This window comes from Balaenoptera ricei, chromosome 9 (assembly GCF_028023285.1).
Source record: "Balaenoptera ricei isolate mBalRic1 chromosome 9, mBalRic1.hap2, whole genome shotgun sequence".
Lineage (NCBI taxonomy): Eukaryota > Metazoa > Chordata > Mammalia > Artiodactyla > Balaenopteridae > Balaenoptera > Balaenoptera ricei.
This window is the reverse complement of record NC_082647.1, coordinates 69,038,013-69,065,641: the sequence shown is the minus strand read 5'-3', so window position 1 is coordinate 69,065,641 and position 27,629 is coordinate 69,038,013. Positions and strand designations below refer to the sequence as shown.

Sequence of the window (27,629 nt, the reverse complement as noted above, 5' to 3'; positions counted from 1 at the left end):
AAAAATAATTTTCCCTCTACCCTTCTAAGTTCTTGGCTGGAACCACCATCCACCGCCCCCCGCCCCACAGTAATAAAAGACAGATTTAACAGGAGAAAAACAAACAGAAGTTTAATAACATATATACCTCCTGTATACATGGGAGATAACCAGGAAAACTGAGTAACTCTTCAAAATGACGGAAGTCAGCCCCTTAAATACTTTCTCCAGCTAAAGACAAAGGGAAGATGTTGGGGGCAGGGAGGCAGGTTATGGGAAGTGACCAGGAAAAACCCAGTCAGCAAGGCTATGAAGGGAATTGTGGTTAAGCAGGTTTAAGTTCTTGCCTTCTCCACGGATAAGAGTTGCTAGAGATTTAGAAATTTTCCCTTATAAATGTAAATTTCTCTTACCAAAGAGTAATTTCTACTCGTGTTTCAGAGGTTTTCTTCTTTCTGCTGTTTCTTAAAAATCAACAGCCTAAAATAGCCCTTAAGCCAAGGGAGGCATATTTTGAGGTGGCAAATTCTGCTCACCTTCACAATTCCAGCATGATGAACCACCCCATATTGTTAAATATTGTGACACTATACAAAGACAAAGTAATGAATGCAGTTTCAGGATCCCAGAGCCTGTAATGGGCCTAGGTTTCAGATATATTTATAGGAAATCCATCAGAATGATCAGGGATCCCAGCCAAAGCCGCCTCCTTTCTCCCTTTCCCCATACCATCACTGATGATTGCAAGGAATTTCATAGGCTTATAAAAGTGAAAAACACTGATGTGAGACCAAAGACTAGGAATGGTGTGGAATCTGCTCTTTGGCAGGCAATGTTTTTCCAATATGTACAGTGACTAAAGTTTTCCATAGAAAAAATTTTCCACTCAGATAAATCTGCCATACTTTATGACCAAATGCAAAACAGGATGATAGACACTGAGCAGCCTAGAGACGGCCTGACCTTCCTTTTACAGCCTTGCAGGAGCCAATTTGATTTCTGAGCAGTGAAATACGTCAGTGCCTGAGAAATACAGAAACACCAGGTGAGAATTCAGAAGAGGTCTGTTGTTAAAATGCAGGAGTTGGAACAAAATAGAAATCTTACTCTTAGAAAATTAGTAGAGATGGAACAACCTGGGAGAGCAAATGTTTAAATCAAAGGAGATAAAAATAATTAAGGGAAACAAAAATAGACTGAAGAGGTTGCCAGTTCTTAGGCTCTGCTTGTAAATAAAGATCAGAGGGAAAAGTGAATATGTCTAGAAATGAAAAGCATTAGTGTGAGCAACTTACTTCAGCATGGCTCTCACACGTATTACTTTTGAAATATTTAAATATATTGCATGACTTTTGAATGTGTCCACACAGCAGTTACAGCTGCATGCTTTGTAATGTCTTTGTTGATTTTTACCACCTGCGAAATGATGGAAGCTATTACTTCAGTTCAGTGATGAGGGAGCATAAGAAAGCATTATGCACAGTAGGTACTGTTGTATTCAGATGTGCTTATTAGCCTCTCAGATTCTTGCTGTAATTAAATGAAAGCCCCACCAGGGGGAGTGAGGGAACAAATCTCCAAGCCCTGTCCAGGCACCTTTCCAACTGAAGGTACACTCGATTCCAGAGAGTGAACTGCTCAATATTCCCTCCACCCTCCACCACTTCCCCCCACCCCCTCACCACCACCACCCCGGTGAATCATTTGCAGCCTGCATTTCCCTGTGGGAAGTTTCTTTCAGATTTACTTTCTCTAGTTTTTCAGCTGCTTTTTTTAGTTGTAAATCCATGCTATGGTTGAGCAGCCAAGCAATATTCCAGCAAACTCCAGCAGGGAAATATTTTCCTACAGGATCTCTAAAACCTTGCATAGTCACCAGAGCCTTCCCCAGTGCCTTGGCAAAGGTAGCATTCTGGTAACTGAGCCTGGGGACTGGGAGAGGGGACAAAATTAGATGGGAAGGAGATAACACTGCCTAGGGAAGCTCTGGGAACGGCTTAATGACTCAGAATGAAGAAGTGGGGAAGCAAACAGGTCAGCACAATAGATGCAATTAGCAAATGCAATTAGCATCAGCATATAAATCCCTCTGTCTTGACTTTCTTCTTTGTATTGCCAAGGCAACCCAGGCAGGCTCCTCCTTTCCCACCCCTTCCATTCCAACAATCCCAGTCCCCTGCCCCTCTCACTTGCTGCCTCTGCCCTTGGAGTTGATTTTAAACAGGTTGCACCTGGATTAGCACGTGTCTGGGGTGGAGGAAGGGCAATATGGGTGGGGAGAGCGAGGACCTAGGCTTTGCAGCTGAGATTTTTTGTTGTTGGTTCACACTCTTTCAAGAGTGCCGGTTTGGGGATATTTTATTCCTTTTCGTGATCCTCGCCTGGCATGAAAAACGCCTTTCTTTTCATCCTAACATGGGAGTTTGCAGATGGAGAGAAGTGCACCCAGGCGCTTCGCTGTATGCTCCAGGTGCACCTTTTGCACATCTAAATCTGTCATTAGAGCTAGTTTGTTGTAAGATGGGCAGTGTTTCGAGTTCATTTTCATGGTCACTGATAGCCAGAAATTGCGAAGAGCAAGGTCACAACTCAGGAAAAGAAATAGGAATGACTAAAAAAAATTGTGTATATATTTATATATGCATATAAATAATAGTAACATCTGAGTGAGAAGTGGTATTGAGGAAGAACGTAAGCACTTTAATTTTCTGATTTAAACAGTTTTGCCTTTTATTAAACAAATATGTAATACTTTTAAAAATACAAAACTAACCCCAAAATTAAAGTAAAATTCTCTTAAAAATAAAGACATTCTCCCAGCAATCCCACTACTGGGCATATACCCTGAGAAAACCAGAATTCAAAAAGAGTCATGTACCAAAATGTTCACTGCAGCTCTATTTACAATAGCCAGGACATGGAAGCAACCTAAGTGTCCATCAACAGATGAATGGATAAAGAAGATGTGGCACATATATACAATGGAATATTACTCAGCCATAAAAAGAAACGAAATAGAGTTATTTGTAGTGAGGTGGATGGATCTAGAGTCTGTCATACAGAGTGAAGTAAGTCAGAAAGAGAAAAAGAAATACCGTATGCTAACACATATATATGGAATCTAAGGAAAAAAAAAAAAAAAGGTCATGAAGAACCTAGGGGCAGGACAGGAATAAAGACACAGACCTACTAGAGAATGGACTTGAGGATATGGGGAAGGGGAAGGGTAAGCTGTGACAAAGTGAGAGAGTGGCATGGACATATATACACTACCAAACGTAAAATAGATAGCTAGTGGGAAGCAGCGGCATAGCACAGGGAGATCAGCTCGGTGCTTTGTGACCAACTAGAGGGGTGGGATAGGGAGGGTGGGAGGGAGGGAGACGCAAGAGGGAAGAGATATGGGAACATATGTATATGTATAACTGATTCACTTTGTTATAAAGTAGAAACTAACACACCATTGTAAAGCAATTATACTCCAATAAAGATGTTAAAAAATAAATTAATTAATTAAAAAAAAAAAAGACATTCTGATCAGTTGGGGAAAAAGTAAGATGTAGAATCGAAGTGAAGCCAATAACTCCAATAATAGCAAAGCCTTCCCTGAATGCTTTCTGTGTGCCAGGCAGTATTCTAAGCCCTCATTTGATTCTCACAACCACCCTGGGATGTAAGTATTTTTAACTCATTTTTGTCAGATGAGGGAACTGAGGAACAGAGACAACTAGCCCAAGATTACTTAATGCTCTAAACTACCAAGTGATACTGCCTTTCACTTTCAAAATTATCTGCTGTGATTTGTTTATAACATTGTATTTGTCCATTATTCCTTTAGGAGAGAAAGAGCAAAAGAAAGGTAGGCAGCTTGATAACATTAAACATAATTAACCCTCAGGTCAACTTGACTTTGGTCTAGCAAATAATTGTATGGATTTTTGGAGTCAGCTATAGGTAGGTGCATACCTAGGCTTCACCACTTAGTAGCCTGGCAGGCTAGCTTCTCAGCCTTAGTATCCAGATGTGTACAATGGATTGAATAATAGTTACCCGCCTTCTAGACTACCCACTTTCCTTTAGGTTCTCATCCCACCCACCCTGTACCTGCCTACACCTGCCTGCATATTTTGGATACTTTCTTCCCTCTTGATGGAGAAGAAAGGGCTGGATAAACTCATTTAGATAACATTTTAGTTGCACGATGCCTTTCCGAGGGGTATTGACACGATAAAAGAGAACCCAACTAGAAACAAAAATGCTTACACCAAAGGCACCATTGATTATGAAATATTGTGGGAACGAGATCCTTTCAGCAACTACACCCTGATTTGCACCTCTCTTTGTCATTTGCATTTTCTACCTAAGGCTTAACTGTAGTTTTTCTACATTAGTCACAGATATAACACATTACAGAGACGTAGAAACGAGGGGGAAAAAGTGAGAGACTTTGTAGAACACTCCCCATACCTGCATGGCCTCCCCATAAGCGTGCTGAGTCTTGGCTCAAAAGGGTGATACGGCCCAAATAAGGTCTCTCACATTTTTCAATTGGTTTTCCCTTCAGAGGCTGTTCTTTGGGAAAAAATAAAAGGCTGCCCATTTATGTTTTTCCAGCTTTATTGAGATATACTTGACATAGTAATATTACACTGATACATCGCAAAATGATCACCACCACAGTGTTAGCTAACACCTGCATCACGTCACCTAATTACTATTTCTTTTTTATGGTGAGAATATTTAAGGTCTACTCTCTTAGCAACTTTCAAGTATATAGTACAGTATTATTAACTATAACCACCGAGTTGTACTTTTTAGATTCCTAGAACCGATTCATCTTGTAACTGGATGTTTGCACTCTTTAACCAACATCTCCCCTTTCCCTCCACCCCCAGCCTCTGGTAACTACCATTCTAGTCTCTATTTCTATGGGTTCATCTGTTTCAGATTCCATATATAAGTGATATCATGCAGTATTTGTCTTTCTGTGTGTGACTTATTTCACTTAATGCCCTCAAGTTCCACCCATGTTGTCACAAATGTCAGGATGTCTTTTCTCATGGCTGAATAATATTTCACTATATATATAAAATCTCACATCTTCTTTATTCATTCATCCATTGACAGACACTTAGCACTTAGGTTGTTTTCATATCTTGGCTATTGTAATTAATGCTGCAATGAACATAGGAGTACAGGTATCTCTTCAAGATTCTGCTTTCATTTCCTTAGGATATATACCCAGAAGTGGGATTGCTGGATCATATGATAGTCCTATTTTTAATTTTTGAGGTACCTCCATAGTGTTTTCCATAGTGACTGCACTAACTTACATTTCCACCTACAGTGCACAAGGGTTCCTTTTTTCCACATCCTTGCCAACACTTTTTATTTCTTGTCCTTTAGATGATAGTCATCCTAACAGGTGTGAAACAATATCTCACTGTGGTTTTAATTTGCATTTTTCTGATGATTAGTGATATTGAGTACCTTTTCATATACCTGTTGGTCATTTGTATCTCTTCTTTGGAAAATGTCTATTCAGTTCCTCTGCCCAGTTTTTAATCATTTTTTGTTTCTTTTTCTTGCTATTGAGTTGTGTGAGCTCTTTTTATATTTTGACTATTAACGCCTTATCTGGTATTTGATTTGCAAATACTTTCTCCCGTTTCATAGGTGCTTTTGCCCTTAATTTTAGAGACCATCCTTGAATGGGATGTTAAATGGTTTAATCTCATAGAAAAACCTGCTGCCCTCGTGGCAGACTTTGGATTGAGAGGTAAACAACTATTAGTTCAGAACAGACCCACATCAGTTCACTGGCTCAAATACCTGCTTCTAGCCACCAAGGATCTGAAACTTTCCTTGAGCTATATTCAGGCTACAACTTGATAAACACTAGGAAAAAAATACTACATAGTGTTTCTTGTGTAGATAGTGAATTTAGTTGTATGTCCCAGCTGTTCTATTGAGGCCATAGGGTTTGGCAACTCTCTGAGAACGGTGGGATTTTGGAAGTGGAAAATATGAATTTGGAGGAGAGCCATCCGCTCCCAGTAAACACACACACACACACACACACACACACACACACACACGGGTCTCTATCTCTTTGACTTGAATTTTCAGGGAATATTAACATGGAACCTGGAGGTTACAGTAGGGACTTGGGTTTAGATTCAGAGACAGATGAGGAATCAAAGAAAGATTTTCAGCCTTGTACAAACCTCTTGACTTACCTTGTTTTAGAGAACAGACACAGGAAGGTAGGATAAGAAGCAGGGAGACCAGACAGAGGAGGACTGCTGCAATAAACAGATGAATGACGGCTACAGTTTGGATCAAGGTCGGTGAATCTTGAGAGAGAATGGATTCTGGATAGACATATATAAGTAGCCCCAAAGGAGGCAGTGACAGGATGAATATAGTACTTGAAAGAAAGAGGAGCCAGAGATAACTGCAGAGTATGGGGTACTCTTTTCTTTGAGAAAACAGGGTTTCATTGCTTTCTTGATTATCATTAGACGGCACTTAGTGGCACAGTGCTACCTGTAAATTGTCAAAATGGGTTAAATCTAGAGAAAAACTATTCCATAGTTTTTTAAGGACCATGCTTCTGTACCGATTGAGTCCCCTACTGCAAAATGGGTTGGGGTTCTGCATTTCTATCCTGGCGCTGATAGTATCTCACTCTGTTACCTTGGACAAGTCACGTCAGCTTTCTGGATCTCATTCCGTTTCTTTTGCAAAAGTAAAATGGCTTTACCAGGTTATCTGAGGTCCATTTCAGTTCAACATTCTATTAATTCTTTGTGCCTATTACCTGATGAGGCAAACAGCTCACTCTTCCTATGTAATTGAGACTAATTGTAAAAATGTCACACAGAAGATTGTCAAATGACTTTCTGTCACAATGAGTTTGGGAAGTATTTTATTTCAGAAATGAAAGCAGAATTATTTTAAAGCATTACCAGTCCGTAAATTGTAGACATTTCTAAAGGTCAGAATATTGAGCCTCAGAAATAAGTGTTTACAAATAAGATAATTGTTTGAATAAATTGCAATTTTTGCTTCCCCCCAAGAAAGACTTTCCTGTTGGTCTTTTTAGCCTAATTGTAAACCATCAAGAAGAAATGTTAATTAAAACCAGAGGCATTAGTTTTTTTCTCAGTGTTTAAGAGTTTAAAAAAAAATCACTCCAAATTCATTGATAGATTCCCCAGTTTGCATTCTTCATTAACTTAGCTCTATAATATTTATTTATTAGACATCAATCAAGGATTTACACTTTCTGAGCACAAAGGTTGTATTTTATGATCAAAGTCAGCCTTCAATGAGTAATTTCAAAATAGTAGAATTTTTTTTTTTTATCCTCCTGCTCAAGGATCTAATCTCCTATCTGCCAAGGAACTATTTTTTTTTATAAATTATTCTATAGGTTGGCTGTTTAAAAGCTATTAATTCTTTCACTCACTCAATATATTATACTATGTGCCAGGCCCTATTTTATGTAGTAGGGATAGAACTGCAAACAAAGTCCCTAGGCCTCTGGAACTTTGCTATAGTCTATTTCATGTTCACCTTCTACGTGTCAAATGAACAAACTTAGGAGAACCTAGGGTATGATATTGTCTCTAGGTGTTTAGAATTATAATTCTTAAACAGATGTTGCTGCCTCATATGTTTAAATCCAATTATTGACTACTATTTGTCATTCTTCCTTCTTTAACTTTCAGTACGCTTAACTCTGAGTACCCTTACATAGCACTGCTAAGTAAGCTGAAATTTTTAGCTAGTTTTTCATAGACAATGGATCTTTCAACTAGGCCAGTGGACCTTGTGCATTTCAATAAATAAAGGTACCATGGTTAAGAGTAAAGAAATTGGATTGAGAATCAAAAGTTTAAGCTCTGGACCTGTCATGTACTGTGGACTCAAGCAGTTTACTTAACTTGTCTGAGCTGAGGCCTCATTTGTAAAATGGGTACCTCTTGAAGTTTTCTTAAGGTTCTAGTGAAATGATGTATCCTATTATTCTAAACTCTAAAAGGGCATCCTGTCATGCTAATGTCTAAAACACTGATTCTTAGTTTTAAAAGTAGCAACCAAATTTGTTGTAGACCTATAACATAATACATACACATTAAAGAGAATAAAAATAAATAGCTTTTAATTAACTTGAAAATTTTAATCATCACATTATTTTGTTCATCAAATATATCGGGTCAGAGAACTTTCCAAGACATATCAATTCATTTCCGTTTTCTTTAACTTGGAATGGGCAAATCAGAGCAGCACACTCAAAACAGAGCGTGACAGAAAAGAAAATGTATTTACCTCTGTTTATCTAAAAGAGGATGAACAAGGATAATTTGTTTTAAAATGAGAGTTTTATGCATTTCAAATAGCACAAATGGCTTGTGGACACACTTTTCTCATTTCTAGCGTGATATTACCCTTCAGAGATTTACTGAAAGTGACATAGGTGTTCCACAGGTACTATTGATTACTCATCAGGATGTATTAGGCTCAATGAGATAATAAAATAAGGTACTCATTGAGAGATTTTAGAGTCTCAATAGAGAATGGAAAATGAACGGCACTATCCCTGCAGATAAGTTAAAATGGTCTTTGAGCTTTCCACAGTAAATTTGAAGACTCCAATGGGCAGAATAAAATAACGGCAATGCCCGGGGTGGAATGAAGCACAGGTTACATACTAAGACCGTATCAGTCATCTCAAGCAGAACAAGCCATCATTTTTAGCTGAGCGTTAGCCTCATATTTTACTCTCTTTGTCTCTAAGAATGTCGTAGTTCTACTGTCTTACTAGGGAAAGTGTTTTATTTTAGAATATATACTTTAAATATTTGCAGGGAAGCATTTTATCTTTAACTATTTAACATTCCTCATAAATAGTAAAAAACTTCAAGGAGATATCACAGACACTGGTGCCTGAAAGAAGAAAAAAAAAAATTAAATGGATGGAGCACATTATTAAATAGTGTTTCTTATTATAAAAGAAGTTGGTACCTAGTCATGTGATTCACATGTGAAAATAATTTATTAACTGTTCATGTTTGCTTGATGAAGTACTAGACATAGCCTTTATGGATCAGGAAATAGGAATATGCAGCAGGAAACAGACTAGCATAGATCAACATTGAGGTGACGTTCAGAAACTGAATGAAGGAAAAACAAAACCAATACAAATATCCTACATGGTTGTTTTACATTATATCACCAGGTAAATAAATTAATCAAATGGTAACAGTCTCATATAGAAACCAAATAAATGTATTTGGGGAAAGTTTCAGCTCATAAATTGGTATGTGATGTATGTCTCACACAAACACCTCTGAAGCTGTTCCTTTCTTCCATGCACTAGCAATTGAATGCTCAGTGGCTGCACTTGGCAAATTGCTTGTCTCATGCAGCCTTCTACCAATTTTGAGTAAGAAGAAGAGCAAAATTAGAACTCAACTGTTATGCCATTGACAAAATAATAAATAGGAACCCACCAAAAATGTGATTAAAGAACAAAGGCATGAGCAATCCAGTTCTGAAGATGTTCATCCTCACCATGCGTAAATCTAGTTTAATATTTCAAAGAATAAATACAGACAGGAGAGCGAGGTGAAAATAGTTGTCAAACCGCAGCACAACAATCTACATGCAAAAAGGAGAAGGGGTAGTTATTTTAAGAATGTCTTATTATTGCATTTGATAATATAGACTCATTCAAACTTCTTTCCTCAGTAAATCTTAAATTAATATTTACTTTATTTCCTCAAAGGGCAAATAGAAGACCATCAGATAATATGTCCTAAAACACAAGAGTAGATAAATTTGTAAATTCACTGTAGTGAATGTTGAGGTTCACTCAATAGACCCCCCTTTAGAAACAATGCACTAGTTCCCTCCACAGCTGGGGGTGTTCCTGGCTCACAACCCTCCCAAAGAATTGCCTTCTGCCAAAGGGAGCTTTGTCTCCACAACAGGTGGGGGAGTAAAAGGGAACAAAAACTGAGCACCCTTGCTTCAATTTGGGAAATCTCTTAAGGGGAACACCAACTCCAGAGCTCCCCAGGGAACCAGGTCAGTCCTCTGTGGTCACCCTTTCACAGTCTGTCTATTTCCTCTGCTCAGTCCTGCTTGCTTACCTCTCTTTTGGTTGTTGTTCTGAAGAGCGCTGCTCAATACACCACATGCAGGCAAGTGTCAGTCTCAGAGTCTGCCTCCTAGGGCATTGACCTTGGCACTGGCCTCCTCCCTAATTAATTATAATTTGAAACTGCGTACACTCTAACAGGAAATTGGAAAATCTCTGCATTTTCTCATTACTTTACCATCATTTTATTAAATTACTGTGCTCATTTGTCTCAAAACATACTGCTTCCCTTTTATTCATCTTTCACAGTCTTGATCAAATTCTGATCACATCAAGAATGCAGGATGCTGACTTTTTCTTTTCTAAATGCATGATTTAATAAGGACAGAAAATTTTGAAAGGTCACTGAGTCCAGTTTTAGTTCTAGTTTTCAAAAGCCAATAGACTATGAACATTCTATTCAGTCCTCCATTAGCATTAGTTGTCCCTATTCAAGATGTCCCTGTCTGACAGTTCATTCAGATTTATATTCCCAGACATGGGCTACTATGAAAATTGAATTTAAAAGAAATAAACCAGGAGTTATATCAGGAGCACTGCCAATTCTATTAGGTACAATTTGTATTTTTAAAAACAACTTAAATATACCAATAAAATGATTACCCACTATCTACTCATGCTTACTATCTAGTATATATCACACTAAGTACTTTTCCCATATTGTCCCTAAACCTCACCACATACTACGAGATAAATATTATCAGTATTATACAAGGAAAGAGAAATAAGGTTCATGACTATTAAGTAACTAGGCCAAGATTGCATGTTTCATTAGTGGTAGTTTTGAAGCCCATTGGCCAAAGGCTACCAAGGATACATCTGTAGTAATACAATGCCAAGTTTATTTAGCTTGGTGTAGCAAGGGAGGACACTCCACAGGCAAACCTTGGGAGTTTCTCAATCTGAGGAAATAATGACAAGCTTTTACGGGGTATTGGGGCTTGGTTTGAGTGGTTGTAAAATGAGCTGTACACACAATGTTCACTGCAGCACTGTTTACAATAGCCAGGACATGGAAGCAACCTAAGTGTCCATCGACAGATGAATGGATAACGAAGATGTGGCACTTATATACAATGGAATATTACTCAGCCATAAAAAGAAATGAAATTGAGTTATTTGCAGCAAGGTGGATGGACCTAGAGTCTGTCATACAGAGTGAAGTAAGTCAGAAAAACAAATACTGTATGCTAACACATATATATGGAATCTAAGGAAAAAAAAAGGTTCTGAAGAACATAGGGGCAGGACAGGAATAAAGACGCAGACATAGAGAATGGACTTGAGGACACAGGGAGGGGGAAGGGGAAGCTGGGACAAAGTGAGAGAGTGGCATGGACATATATACACTACCAAATGTAAAATAGATAGCTAGTGGGAAGCAGCCGCATAGCACAGGGAGATCAGCTTGGTGCTTTGTGTCCACCTAGAGGGGTGGGATAGGGAGGGTGGTAGGGAGAGCAAGAGGGAGGAGATATGGGGATGTATGTATATGTATAGCTGATTCACTTTGTTATAAAGCAGAAACTAGCACACCATTGTAAAGCAATTATACTCCAATAAAGATGTTAAAAAAAAAAAAAAGTAGCCTGAAGCCAACCTAAGAAAACATCTATTCCTGGGTTCCATGCCAAACTTACTTAATCAGAATCTTTGGGAATGGGCTCTAGAACCAGCATTTTAAATATGTATATCAGATCATCCCAATGCACTCCAAAGTTTAAAAACCACTACTCTACAATATGACAGCAAGGAAACAGCCAAGAGGAAAACATTTTAAAGCTACAGACATATAATTGATATAAAAATATTGAAAATAAATTAGGATTTTGATTTTTTCCTACATATTTTTATTTCCTAGGAGTGTACAAAGGATTTTAGACTGTTTGTTTCCCCTTTCATTTGAGTCTTAAACATTTTAAAATTAAATGTTAAAGATGTTAAGGGTATGAATGTCTATCAATTGAAAAGTTTCCCAACGTTGCCAAATAATAAATGATCTCTATAATAGTAAAGGGAAAAAAAAAAAAAGTTGAACTGTACAAAACAGTATCAGTTGAGACTGGTAGGTTGAGAGAAGCAGGAGGTATTTACTGATTGGTTGTGGGCTCTTAGTAGAGATATTTTAACCACAGGGAAATGTTTCCTGTAGTTTTCCTTGGTCCATAAGTCTGTCATTGTGATATATGAGATAATACCCATTAGAGGGCCCACCAAGCAGTTTCTCAGTTGACTTAAAACCCATGGCAATGATCTGAAAGTCGCCAATGGATATGAGCCCCTTTTACCTATTCAACTCTATCATGCTACCTTCAACCTGGGCAGATAAGAATGTAACTTTTCCCTCTTCAGGATTGGATATTATTTACCACAGTTAGATATACTGACCAGCAGTTTATTTATTTATTTTTTATTATTTATTTGTTTATTTGGCTGCTTTGGGTCTTAGTTGTGGCCCACGGGATCTTCGTTGCAGCATGCGGGATCTTTTGTTGCGGCATGCAGGCTCTTTGTTGCAGTGTGTGGGCTCCAGAGCTCACGGGCTCAGGAGTTGCAGCGTATGGGCTCTCTAGTTGTGGTGCATGGGCTCCAGAGCACACAGGCTCAGTAGATGCAGTGTGCAGGCTTAAGTTGCCCTGCGGCATGTGGGATCTTAGTTGCCTGACCAGGGATCGAACCCGCGTCCCCTATATTGGAAGGCGGATTCTTAACCACTGGACAACCAGGGAAATCTCTGACCAGCAGTTTAAAAAAAAAGTAAATTTTGGAGTAGACAGGAGAAAATACTATAGAACTATGGAAGGACATGAAAACAAGGATAAGAAGTTGATTTTTTATATCATATATAATTAGGAATTATTGAAAGGTTTTAAGGTAGAAAACGATATCATGAAAGTATTAGTGGAATGAATTTGGGAAGATATCAAACCCATACATGGGGATTAGGCAAAGATTTTACAATAGATTTTTTTAAATGGTAGATATTACAGAGTTCTGATATTAATTTTACTTGAGCAATACAGTAGTTGAAAATGGTTCTAATGTCTTGAATCTGACTGAACAGTCAGTGTTAGCTCTTTTCTAAAGAGGAAAGTCAAGTTGATCTGCTTTAGAGCCACTGATTTTGAAGGACATATACACTGACACGTCTGCCCTTCTCAGTTTCTCCTAGACCTTGTAAAGCAGAACATGAGTGATTTTGCATGCTCATTATAACATTAGATAGTTTTGATTTACTGTGCAAGTGGTGAGACATTCATTTCCACAATTCATCACTGTGGCCACTGCAAAAAGACAATGCATCCCGTTCTGGAGTTAAATCTGGTGACATGGCTTGACAAAGATGATTTTCAAACATATAAGGTAATTGTGCTAAAGTCAGGATGACTTACTTAGGAGACGTTATGGTTACCTATTGCCCTGGTAAACTGCCCTACAGGTCAGTGGGTGAAAAAAACAACTACTTTAATATATCTTCTGCTTTGGGGGTCAGGAATTCAGGTAGGGCTCATCTGGACAGTTCTTCTGCCCCCTGTGGAAATGATTTGGATCTCGGGGTTGTATTCAGCTGTTGGCTGAGCCGAACTGGGGAGTCTGAGGCTGTTTAACTTATATGCCTTATGTCTTGGTGGGGATTGCTGGGGGGCTGGGCTCAGCTGGGCTTCTCTTCCTTTCTTTTGTCATGAAATGTTAGGGCCTCACCATATGATATCTCTAGCTAGGTAGTTGGACTACTTATGTGGACGTTTGGGGCTCCCAGAGACCACGGTGGAAGCTGCCCACATTCTTAAAAGCTAAGCCCAGAACTGGAATAGTTTCACTGTGCCAAACTCTGTTGGTCAGTTGTCGTCGGCCAGCCCATACTAAGGGGCAGGGTTGCGAGACCCCAGTTCTTAATGGGAAGAGGGCCAAAGCATTTTTGGTCATATTTAGTTGGCCATGGCAGAGTGAGAAGTTGGGTGAGACCTCCACCCACTGCTGCTTCCAACCTGGCAGGTCCTCTCCCTGCACAAGCAGCGTCCACCTGCTCACCACCTTCTGACACATCAACCCTGAAGGAACCAGTGATGCTAGAAAGGCCATCCTTACTGAGTGGTACCCATCCTGAAGCCTTTAGTATTTTTGGTGAAAATATATTATTTGACCTTATCATGGAAAAATGTAGCTTGTAAACAATGTAGAGTGCTCATATTTACCAACTCTCAAAACAACTAAATTGACTTATAATATAGACAGTTGGAACTAGTGGAAATGTCTGGGATAGCAATATGTATTTAAATAGTATGTGAACTCTGCTTTTAATTTTTGTAGATCAGATAACCAATATGTATTTCAATTTTATTTAGATAACTTTTACCAACCTCAATTTTAAAAAGAAATTGGATTCTTGAATGAGATTTTTTTAAAACAGGCAACATTTTTTGGAATATTTTTACTTAAAGATATCTCTAAATCTAGAATCCTATATGGGCAGTGTGCTCATTTAAACAAAATTTTATATATATATTATATATATATAGTATATATATGGTGACTAATTGAAATAACAGGTAAATAACACGTGTTCTTATTTTCAATCAACAATTCATTAACAAGGACATTAGTTTAAATGACAAACATGTTAAAAACAATAAATTTAGAGTTGCTGGTTTGTAAACATGTCACAAAGTTAAATTGTTAATTCTAATCTGTATAATTGAAAGTGAATCACAGTTAGAATACTGTTATTTAAAGGCTGTCATTGCTTTCATTTTAAGAAACGTGTTTTTATGAATTATCTGTATTCATTGAACATAAAAATACCACAGATTAAAATATGAAGTCCAACTGGAATTGAAATACTTTCCTTTTTTCATAATTATTAGAGGTCTACATGCATATTTGTAATACTGTATACTTCTTCCCTGTGTATGAGAAAATAATCTCTCTCCTGCATACATCCTATAGTTACTCAATTTTCAGAAAATGATTGTGAGAGAAACATTTACAACAACTTTTTTTCAAGTTAAGTGGTAAAAAGATAAGTTATATATATGTGGTCTTTAAAATAATTGTTGTATACAAATTATCATTTATCCTCTGGCATAGATGTTATAAAGAAAAAAATAGAAGTTTCTGATAAATAGTCACAGAAATTCACCATTTTTACTACAATCTTTGGGTAGACGATACACATATTCAAAAATGTATTTGTTTGTCTTACCAGTTAGATATGAAACAACTGTGTATCTACCACTGTTTCTCAAACTAATTAAATAGAATTAGTGTAAGTATTTAATGAGATTTATGCATCCCCTTAATTCACTTGATAAACATTAATTGAGCTCCTACTCTTATCAATCTCTTCTAGGAGTATAATGATGAACAAGACAGAATTAACCCCCATTGTCCCGAAGCTCATATTGTTCTAGAGGGAGCAGACAATAAAATAATAAATAAAATAAATACATATAATTTGAGAGAGTAATTAGTGCCATAAAATTTAATTCAGACAGAAAGAGAGAGAAAGCTAGGTAGGTGGGCAGTGACCCTGTTTTAGATCATGTGGTCAATCAAGTCTTTTCTATGGAGGTGACATTTGACAGTGCTATATACATGGAGAGAGTGGACTATGCATGATCCTGCCCTCCCCCAGTATTCTATCTCTCCTTCCCTGCCTAAGTTCTTTAATGGCACTAATTAATATCATATATCTATAAATATATATCATAATATTGTATATAAAATGATTTTATTGTCTGCTCCCTTGAAGAGAATGTGAACTTCAAAACTTAAGGATGGCAGACGCTAAGTCAGTCTTATCCATCATTATATTTCTAGAGGGAGTGTTATAAATATATCTAGTTCTACAGATGAGGCAGCAAGGACTCTTTAGTGATCAGGTGTCTTAACCAAAATCATACAACCTAGTAAATAGGATGAGGAGGTAGAAGGAAGAAAGTGAACACATGCTGAGTGTTAATATGTGCCAGACATCACGGTGGGTACTTTATGTATATTATCTAATTTAATCCTTAAAGCAACTGTCGTAGGCTGAATGTTGGCCTCCAAAATATCCACATCCTAATCCTCAGAACTTGTAAATGATACCTGATAACAAAAAGACACCTTATACATGCGATTTAGCTAAGGATCTTGAGATGAGGAGACTAAGTTGGATCATCCAGATGGGCTGTAGTCCGTCTTTTAAGGGGTCTTAAAAGACGGAAGCAGGAGATCAGAGAAGAGGCAGATATTACTTCGGAAGCAAGAGGTTGCAGTGATGTGAGGCCAATGAATGCAGCTGACCTCTAGAAGCAAGAAAAGGCAAACAAATGAATACTCCCCTAGAGCCTCTAGAAGGAACAAGCCCTGTCAACACCATGACTTTAGTCCAGGGAAACTGATTTGAGACTTCTGGCCTCCAAAGCTGTAAGAGAATAAATTTGCATTGCTTTAAGCCACCAAATTTGGGGTAGTTTCTTATAGCGCTCATAGGACATTAATACAGCAGCCCAGCTGGGGAGCTCAGGTAAAGGTTAGGTAACTTGTCCAATATCACAACACCTCGGTAACAGAAAGTTAAGTGTTCTATTTCTGTGCTCTCAGATGGTGCTCCAGAGTTTCTCATTGTAGGCAGAAATTGCTCCCCTGTTTTAGAGTGTCAAGTAGTTACAAGTAATTCTTACAGTACTTAAAAAAAGATGGCACAGTAAGTCTTTGGTTTTGTTTCGCTGGGGTTTTTTGATGGGAAAATATTTATTCGTTGTAGGTTTTCACAAACTCAGCATCAAATACACTTCTTCCATATCAGAGACCACCTGCTCCAGAGGACCAGCAGCCCTTCATGAACTAGACCTCCAGTAGCACTCATCAACCCAGAAGTGCTCTGCTTCCTTCTCTGCAAAACGGACCTAACACTTTCAACAAGGTAATTCTAACAAGATTGTGCAGCAATAACAGTGCTTACTGGGGTATGAGATCATTCCAAAGTCTAGTACTGTAGGCTTAGAATGATTGAGTATCAGTATTAGTGGGGTGAAATAGCTGAAAATTCTGTGACGATAATTCTTTTTTTTTTTTAACATCTTTATTGGAGTATAATTGCTTTACAATGGTGTGTTAGTTTCTGCTTTATAGCAAAGTGAATCAGCTATACATATACATATATCCCCATATCTCCTCCCTCTTGCGTCTCCCTCCCACCCTCCCTATCCCACCCCTCTAGGTGGTCACAAAGCACCGAGCTGATCTCCCTTGCTATGCGGCTGCTTCCCACTAGCTATCGGTTTTACATTTGGTAGTATATATAATGTGACGATAATTCTTTAGAGGAGGCCATCAAGCAGATGCACAGCACCCAGTCCTCTTTTCTGGAGGTAAGTGAGGGCAGTGACCCTAGTCCATGCGGCTTATTTTTGGTGTGTAATCCTCAAATCAGATTCCTTGCCTTAAATGGACTTGCCTCCCCTCTGACCCTTCCTTGTTGCTTTGATAAAATAGAGGGCGCTGTGCCATATGCTTCTTCATATTCGCTTAACACAGTTCTGTTGACCTTCACGCTCACATCCCATTCAGCCTAAATAAGGTCTAGAAGAGTTTATGGAGACAGGGAATTCATCTGGGTTGTTGAGCTAGGAGCTCAGAAGAGAATACTGGGACATGGAGGCTCTTTCCCTCCCAAGGTGAGGTGACCTAAGAAAAGCGTACAGAGACTGGCGGTGTCTTTAAGAAAAGCAGACTACGGCACACCATGGTTGAATGCTTTAAGAGGCATAGAACCTCAGCCTCATCTTGCAACTTCCCTTGTAGTTGAACATGAGACATTGCTTAATTGAATCCGGGCAGAGTGGAAGCATTCATGTGCATGAAGACTTAGGCCTATTTATTGCCTGGAGTCTTCTGTGGGTAGGAGAAAGGGTAGAACAGTCCACCATTGCAGAGAGACCTGAGGGGGTGAAGTGGCTTGCATTCCTGCTATTGGAAATGACAAGGATTCATAGGCCAATGGATGCAGAATAGAGTAGCCCAGCTCGAGTCTTCTTAAGTGTGCCCCGTGAAAAAGGGAAGCTGCCAGCAAGAGTCCCCAGAGCCTAGCATCCACACTACAATCCTATGCATTGTGGAGATCCCCCCTGGCCCTCTGAAAAACCCTCACATATGCCCTAAGAGAGCAAACATATAGGAATGCTGTCATGAAAGACAACAAAGGCCTGACTACAAAAATATGAGGGAAGACTGTTGTCCCTCCTCCTCCAATTCCCCCTTTCTCACCTCAGTACAAGAGGAAGCAGAAAAGGAAGGAGGAGAAGGATGAAGGAAAGTGAAAGATAAGTAAAAATGCCCTTTCTTACAGGAAGACTTTGAGCCATGGGCCAGTCTTGAGTTGTGGAGAAGAAACAAGCTTTGAATAGAATTAGAGATTGAATCTCTGATTTAGACTAGATTGATCTTTTGAAGAAAGTTGACTGAGAGTGAGTCATAATGATTGAAGAGGAAATAGAAGTGACTTGGAAGTTATGAGATTTGTATAATGTTCCATCAGGGAGCAGGGAAGGATCAAAAAGGAATGATAAGTGGAAGAGTTGCTTAAAAATAAAGAGACTTCCAGAACGCATTTCCATCAAATTTAGTTCACTCCGTAAACCAGTTAATCTCGTAAGATGTGGAATGGAACAGTTAGGACTTGAGACCAGACCTCCCATATTACTTTCAGGTTTTCTATATTACAGCATACATAATCTGGGCTCTAATATCCTTAGAAATCACCCTAACATGAGAATTTAGTCTCTCGTGTCTTTTATTTCCATTGAATGTGCCTCTATAATACATTGTACAGTGCAGTGACTAGTGGTCATCTGTCAATTCTCTTCCTGCTTTACAAAATCAGATTAACTTTAGACTTCCTTGGTAGGTGTTTTCTCATTTTATTGTTTCAATTTCTGGTTTGCCTAACTTGCCACACTTTGTTCTTGCTTGGAAATTTTTCCATTTTCTCATGTAATAGTCAAATGGGAGAGAGACATGGGATGATGAGAAGTTATAAGATATACTTCCAGGAGCAAAATTTAGAGTATCTTTGATAACACAAAGACAATATTTGGGACTTCCCTCGTGGCACAGTGGTTAAGAATCTGCCTGTCAATGCAGGGAACATGGGTTTGTTCCCTGGTCCAGGAAGATCCCACATGTCACAGAGCAACTAAACCCATGAGCCACAACTACTGAGCCTGCGCTCTAGAGCCTGCAAGCCACAACTACTGAGTCCACGTGCCCCGACTACTGCAACTCACTGTAGCTGCAGTGAGCCCACGCACTGCGACTACTGAAGCCCGCGTGCTCTAGGGCCTGCGTGCCGCAACTACTGAACCCAAGTGCAGCAACTCCCGAAACCCACGCACCTAGAGCCCATGCTCCGCAACAAGAGAAGCCACCGCAATGAGAAGCCCGTGCACCGCAAGGAAGAGTAGCCCCCACTAGCCACAACTAGAGAAAGCCCGCACACAGCAACAAAGACAGCAAATGCAGCCAAAAAAATAAATACTAAATAAAATTTTTTAAAAAAGAAATAGTAAAGAAAAAAAGATAATATTTGTGTTTCTTTAGGGTTTATGCTTTTAACCTAAGGAGAGGAGTAAAGGAGACATTACTTTGTCTGAATGGTTTCTTGAAAAATTTAAGGTGTCTTGAATGTCAACCAATAAAGAGACTGTCGATTTAAATAACTCAATCATGGTTATATGAAATAGATGGAGAATCACAATGGGAAAGGGAAAACCTATGTTCAGTCATTAAGTGGCCTAAGGGCATTTAGAAGATAATTAAATAAAAGCATCTCCTAAACCTGAGGCAGATTTAAACACTAAATATTAGTAAAGCTGTCGTACAAACTGTCTTTAAAGAAGGAAAGCTCTCTTCCCTTTCCTGTACTACTTGGAAATTATAAGAATCAGCATGTCTCAACTTTCCGTTTCAAGCTTCAAATCTTTTTTTTTTTTTTTTGCTTTTTTTTAAATGTATTTATTTATTTATTTTTGGCTGCTTTGGGTCTTTGTTGCTGTGTGCAGGCTTTCTCTAGTTGCAGCAAGCAGGCTTCTCATTGTGGTGGCTTCTCGTGTTGCCGAGCACGGGCTCTAGGTGCGTGGGCTTCAGTAGTTGTGGCACACAGGCTCAGTAGTTGTGGCTCATGGGCTTAGTTGCTCTGCGGCATGTGGGATCTTCCTGGGCCAGGGATCGAACCCATATCCCCTGCATTGGCAGGCGGATTCTTAACCACTGCACCACCAGGAAAGTCCCAAGCTTCAAATCTTATTCCCCCACCAAAAAAGAAAAAAAATCCAAGGCATTTAAACTGAAATATGTCAGGTTTAAGGATGGAATTCTCTCTCTATTCTAGTTCAATGTCATGAAAAACATATATGTCCATCAAAAATGCTTTCAGCCTACTATGTATGTGTCATTGCAGGATGGTAAAGATCTATTCTTTTCCCTGTTATAAAATAAGCAGTTCAGCAACAGAGTCAGATTGTCAAATCTGGTTGGGATCTTAGGGCTTGTCTAGATCACTCCCCGTGTGGTTGAACTCAGTAGTCCAAGGTTTCTCATCTGCTCAGTTACAGGATTTGAATCACTGACCATTTCTGCTGACTCCTCTCCGGTATACCCATTCTCTCTGGAGAGCATTTGTAATTTGTATCCTGGTTCCAGATAGCATACACATTCTTCCCCCCACCCCAGATACTCCCACCCCAAAATACCAAATAAATTTTGGAATGAATTTTATTTTTCTAAATATTTTTTAGTTTCAAAATTCACAATCGTGTTGCTTTGTGAAGTACTTTTTCCCCTCCATTTTTTGTCTCCCTATTTCTTCTGCTCTAAGCCTTAATTCCTTAATTATTTACACATTTGAGCATCTTTGGATGGTACTGTGGCCTAGAAGCTGGAGGTCAGTTTTAGGAGAAATAGGACAATCTGTAGGAAGATGACAAAACAGAGAACTTAGACAATTTGACCCATTTCCCAGTCATTCAATGTGCTTCCAAGGTTGTTGTATTTTGTGTCAAATTGGCTACTCGTACCAGCATGAAAATGAGATAATTTTGATCATGTTTCCATAATCATTTCTGAATTAGATAGGGGAAGCTTAAGTCCTTTAACATTAGACTCTGAATTTAATGGCTGAAAAAAGAGACATAAAAGACTTGTTTCTTTTTGCATAGTAGTCTAGGGCAGCACTTCTCAAAGTATGAGAAAGAAAATTGTCAGGAAAGTAGATTCTCGAGCCCCACTCTAGATCTACTGAATCAGAAACTCTGGTGTGGAGGGCCAGCAATGTGTGTTAAACTTTCCAGGTGTTTCTGATGTACATTAAAGTCTCTGGGAGAATTTTCCAGCCCAAGGAGATGTATGTTTATGACAGTGAAAGGGGGTTATCTCTGCTTCACTTAGTCATTCAGAGTTCCGAGCTGACTATATCTTTGCCATCTTCGACTTGCCCCCACGAAACAGGTAAGAGCACAGAGCAGGATATGTGGGAAGTTTCATAGGACCATTGTAGTGCTTCTTACCTACCTTCGGAGGGAATTTCAGCAAATGGTCACAACCAACTGCAAGAGAACCTGAAAAATGTAATATAACTGGGCATATTATGTCCAGTTACTACTAAAGAAGGGAGAAGGGACTTTGGTGGATAGTCTATGCAACCATCACACGATTATCTTTGGACAATCAGGTTTGCTGGTGATGTGTTTCATCTCTTCTCTTCTTAAATTCCTACTGATGTTGCTTTCACTCAGGTACTTTAATTCTGGCATTGTACAAGAGTATTGCATCATGGGAGCTAAAGTAAGAGGGTAATTCAAGAAAGAGTAGACAGTTAACAGTGCCAGATGCTGCCGAGAAATCAATGAAATGAGCACTAAAAATGTCCCCTAGAGTTGGCATGGGGCCAAAAAATGGAGGCCACTGATGACCTTAGGAAGGATTGTTCCATAAATAAATGGTACAAAAGCTGTGTTGGCATAAACTATGTTAGTAAATGCATAGGAGATGAAAAAACAAAGACAGCAAAACATAATTTTTTTAAAAGAGATTAACAGTGGAGTGGCAGAGAGATAGGGCTGTAAGTAAGGATGATATGGGATAGAGGCGTAGGAATGATTCCATATAGATGGAAAAGATCTAGTTGAGAAGGTTTGGTTGAATATTTAGGAAAGGGAAGTTGGATAATACTCCTGAAAAATTATAATGGGGTCCAAACACACAGATGGGAGGAGTTACCTTAGATAGGAAAAGAAAAACTGCCTCTAATGTAACAGGAAAGAAAGAGGAAGGAGGGAAAGAGAAAAAAAAAATTGAAGTAATAATTGTGGAAATCGAGAGATGAAGTTTCTAGATTAACACAGATGGATTGCTGAGCAGTATGAAATATGTATTTGAAGTTACTTTGCACAAATCTACATAAAATCATTGTAGTAGCCTGTTAATGTTATATTGGGTTGCTATATTAATTTGGCTGCTATAAGCCCTAAAAATTACATTTATTGGAGTGTCTCTTAATTTTTTTAAAGCATTTAAAAACTAACCAAGAGTAGGGAAACTATGATATTTTATTTTTGCCTAACCCTGTTGAATTAATCTGTGGTAAGAATTCCTTAGTCAGCAGGTTTATTACAAATATAGCACTTTGTGAAATTCAGTAACTCTCTTAAGGCTTCAAAATGAACACTCATATGGGAGGATTTTAAGAGCTGACATCATTTCTCCGTATTTTATTGGAATTTTAGAAAATTCTGAAAAGAATCTCATCAAATGAACCAGTATTTCATGTTTATAAAAAAGTAATTAAGGAAACTGTGCCTAATTTAAACATGCAGTTTATGTGCCAAGAAATGAAAAAAAAAAAAAAGGCCTTTGTCAATCATTAAACAAATTTTTAAAATTAAATCTCTAGGTGCCTATAAATTGTGAAGGGACCTGGATATTTATCCAGTGCCAGGCTTTCAGCCTTGCAGTCCGGCTGCTGTCGGCCTCTGAGTGTAGGATGCGCTTTGCTAGAGGCCACCGTGTGCTCTGAAAAGTTAACTTCGCTTACCAGGCCCTCACACTCTGGGCCACGTGGCATCACCCTAATCACTGCAAGTACCAGACTAGGGATAAGCCGTACACTAAATGATTCAAATCAGCCAGTCCTCAGGGAAGCCTGCAAAACCTAACTCACCCCACACTGCTTGCCAAAGCTGCCTACCTAGCTGCACCCCACAACTCTAGTTTGTTGTGACCCCCTCCCTGGGTGTCATTCCCCGGGTGGCCCTGGCCCAGCGGCCATCTCTCTCAGTCGCGTTAAGTAACAAAACATTCAGCCTTTCATCTGCGTGAATCAGTGTGTTGTATCCCACCATCAAAAGAATTCTTAGTCTTATAAAACAATTGGCACTATGGCCACAACCACTGACTCTTGGATAACTTCTTGCGAGACTGCTCTTGGCTCACTAATTGGCTCCAGACCACAGGGAGAGCAGTTTGGGATGGAATTTGAGCTTGGGCTTTAGTCTTGCAGCCTGAGGCCACTTGAGCTGTGCTTTCCAGGCTGGAAGATTCGGAGGTTCTGCTTTTTGTCACAGTCTGTGTTTGGCAGAGACCTGTTCCAGGGGGCTCTCCTTGATGGTGGTGGTGTTTCTTCATCATTATTTGGGGCAGAACTGGTTGGTCTGTGTGTTTCAGGGGACTCCTGTGCAGGAAGATGTTGGTTGGGCTCCCCCCATGGGAGAGAAGTGGCAGCTGGGTGTCATTTTGATGTTGCTCAGGTGGGGGTGGCAGCTCCCTCTCTTTGTTGCTGCGTATCTCCTTGTTGTCCACAGAGAGCTTTATGCTCCCTAGACTGTCAGGAATATCACAGGCTGCACCTTCAAAGACCAGCCACCCAACCTGTAATCCAAAGGGGCCCTCTGGCTCGAGGAAACAAAGATTTCATCCCAGCAACCCCCTTCAGAACATCTGCCAGGTATCCAATTACTTAAAAAATACAAGACCCCTACCCATGGTGCTTGGGCCTTAGTGAGCGCCCCAACATAACATGTGAAGGGACTGATACTTCTGACAGTGGGCTTTACTGAGCTGTCCCAGGGAGAGGCTGCAAACCCCAGTCCTCTAGTGGTGGGCTGCGAAGGCCTGGAGTAAGAGCCGGCTGCCTAAAGGCAGGCCATGAGCCCCTACCCGCTCCTTTCCCATAACCACCTAGATGGTTCACACTGAGTTATGAGACAGAGACAAACTGAAACCACAGGCATAGGTGACTAGAAGCCCAAAACAGAGGGAAAATAATGGAATGAAAGGAAAAAACCTAGATACAGGGGGAGAAAATAAAAACTGAATTATATGTGTGTGTGTGTGTGTGTGTGTGTGTGTGTGTGTGTGTAATATTTTTTTTAAACAAAGGTCCATAACTTAAACAATTGAAAATCCAAAATTTACTAAAATAATTTCTATGACAAAAAGATAAAAAGGGTGCTGATTGCCTTTTGTGCCTCTACAGCATAGGTGCTAAATTAACTTTAACAACTGCTAAAATGCACCAGTTGACTTCATGGATTTAATCATACTGGATCTCATATTACAGTTTTATCAGAAGATCCTACTAAATATAAACATGGAACCCCCTATAACCCTAGGAGAGTAACTAAACAGAAAATACAGAAAAAAGAGATATTCCTTATTTTATGTTATAGCCCTGCCTAAATTTCCCATAGTCATAATATCTATTGCCCTAAAATATTCTATATTGGAAATAGACACTCTGAAATAATGAGTAATAAATTGAAGCTAAGTAAAGTCTTTGGCACTTAGAAACTGGCTTGACAAAAAAAGACCCAGTTAAACTATTAAAGTGGTCCAATTTAAGTTAAAACAGGGCCTTCAAGAATGCAAACTTCATATAAGACCTAATTAATAAAGGGGTGATTATGTCCACCGCCTCTCCATTTAATAGGCAAATTTTGCCTGTTCTTAAACCTTCAAAAATTGAAGAAAAAAAAAAAAAGAATAATGCCTCACAATGGATTACTGCAACTTTAATACTATGGTCCCATCCATTAAGGTCCCCATTCCCAATACCCAATATTATTAAAATTACTGATGTCATCCAATTAACAACCAGTAAATATTTTGATAGTAAAAGGTTTGGCTAATATGTTCTCTTCAGTGCCTATTTTAACAGCCTCTCAGCGTCAGTTTGCCTTCACCCCCAAGGGAAGCAGTGCACCTTTTCCAGCCACCTTCTAGAGTAAGGACCTCTTTGCAATTGCGCACAGTCTCTGCAGACAACATCTAACTGCATCCACTGTTCTCCATCAGCACGGATATGATATTCCAGCGATGACATCCTCCTTTAAGGACGTTTGTTAACACACTCATTAAGGACGTAAAACTCCAGCATCGTTTAGTCAGTGTTGCATTCTGGAGGCAATATAGTCCTCGTGTAGAGATTCTACTTACTCTCTCTGATACTGTTACTTACTAATCAGCCCGCCTTGAATGGGACCCCCTCCAACAAAAGACTATAAAACTGGTCCAAATTAACATCGATAGGCCCCATGGGGAAACATTCCAGAATGTACATCTGGGTGGTATGTGGGATTGGTCCAGAGTGGTTCACTCTGGGCAGAGTCTCGGCTGCCTGCACATGGTGACCACAAGGGACCACACATGTGGTTGCCTTCTTGGCCCTGCACGGGTGCTCCCTGGGGTGCCAGGCTTTGATCTCGGGGGCAGTGTCCTTCCTGCCCGTCACTGACGTGTTCTCTGCAGATGCTGTTCACTGGGATAGGCAGTAGCCCAGCCCAGCCCCACCCCACCCCAGCTGCCCTTGCTCCCTCCCCAACTCCGCATGGTCCCCAGGAGGTTCTTTTGCTCCTTACCTGACTCCAGAGCCAATCGCAGTAGGCCTGAAAGCTAGATATGCACCTGTGCAAGCACATGGGGAGAGGGCATGGGTCTGTGATAATGAAGAGTGTAGCCAAGCCATCACCAGGGACTACCCTGGGAGATGCCACATCCTGCTCCACATGGGAGAATGGCTATTTATTCTTCAGAGAGTGGTGGTGATTAAAAATTCAACACAAGGGAGTGCCCTGGTGCTCCAGTGGTTAGGACTCTGTGCTCTTACTGCCAAGGGCCTAGGTTCAGTCCATGATTAGGGAACTAAGATCCCACAAGCTGCGCGGTGTGGCCAAAAATTTTTTTAAAAATAAAAACTCAACAGAAAATCAAGCTTGAAGAAACATTTTGAGTGCAAACATGAAAATCAGCAAAAACAATACGTATGCTGTTTTGAAGGTTGTAAGAAGACCTTTAAGAACAGCAGCAGCTAGAAATCCATCAGTGCCAGCAGAAAAATGAATCACTGTTCAAGTGAAACCCTGAAAGAAATAGCAAGCACTTTTGTTTCACCCGGCAGTCTGAAAGGATGAGAAGAAAAGTCTACGAGAGCCACGTTGTGTCAAAAGGGATGTTCATTGTGCCAAAAACATGTGAGAGAAACCCGCTAAAAAGAAAATAACATGTGAAGCATGCCAGAAAACATTCAAGCAGAGAGGTGAGGGTAAGCAACATGTGAAAACTCGTGTCCCAGAAAGGGATGTGTGTCAGTGTCCAAGAGAAGACCATGGTGGAAGCTATGCAACATGCTTGGTCTCAAGAGCCATATTTTCTCCCTGCCTGAGGAAAAGCACCCGTTTATGTGTGAATATGCTGGCTGGTGCAAAAGGTTTGCAATAAAACACAGTCTCACAAGGCATGCCGACGTGAAGAAAATGAAAATCAAAGTAAAAGCATCTCATGAAAAATCGAGTCGGGCCTTTCATCTCAGTGGATGTATCTCTTCTAAAAGGAAACACCAGTGAGGCTTCTCTTTGCCTAAATACAGAGAGTCACTGAATGGTATTGATCTCAATAATTACTCTCAGCTAAATATCGGGTTGTATTGTTGAAAGAACTACAAACCAACAAGTTCAGTTACTTTCTCTCAGAAGCACATTTCCCTTTATTAAAAACACTGATTTAGAAAAAAAAAAATTGACAGGCACTCGTGTTACTCTCCTCAGAGGCTCCTTCACTACAGAAGTTTTAGCAACGTCTTCTCACACCTCCAGGAGTCTCATGAAGGCCATAGGTTGCCGTTGGGCTTCTGATGTTAGAAACTGACCTTGGCTCTGTGCTGTACACCATTAGAGCAAAAATCACTGGCCACATACTGGTCTTTCCTAGAAATCGTGGTGCTGATGGATCCCTGAGCCTGTGACTTTCTATACCCAGTTGCCCATTATGCCTTGGGTCATAAATGCAGCACCCCTCAATCTGAGCACCTCTACTTAGGCCTCCTTGATAAAGAATGGAACCAAGCCTGAGCCTTCTGGAATATTCCACCTGGAGGAGGGGTTTGTCTCTCCTCTCCTCAGTTTCTTGCCAGATGCCAGGCTGCTGGATAAGGTTGCCCTTCTCC

At 39.6% G+C, this 27,629-nt stretch overlaps 1 pseudogene; it reads left to right on the top strand.

Moving 5' to 3' along the window:
* The first annotated feature begins 4,643 nt into the window (after nucleotides 1-4,643).
* On the top strand, nucleotides 4,644-27,030 carry LOC132371296 (transcription factor IIIA-like; annotated as a pseudogene).
* The last annotated feature ends 599 nt before the right edge of the window (nucleotides 27,031-27,629 follow it).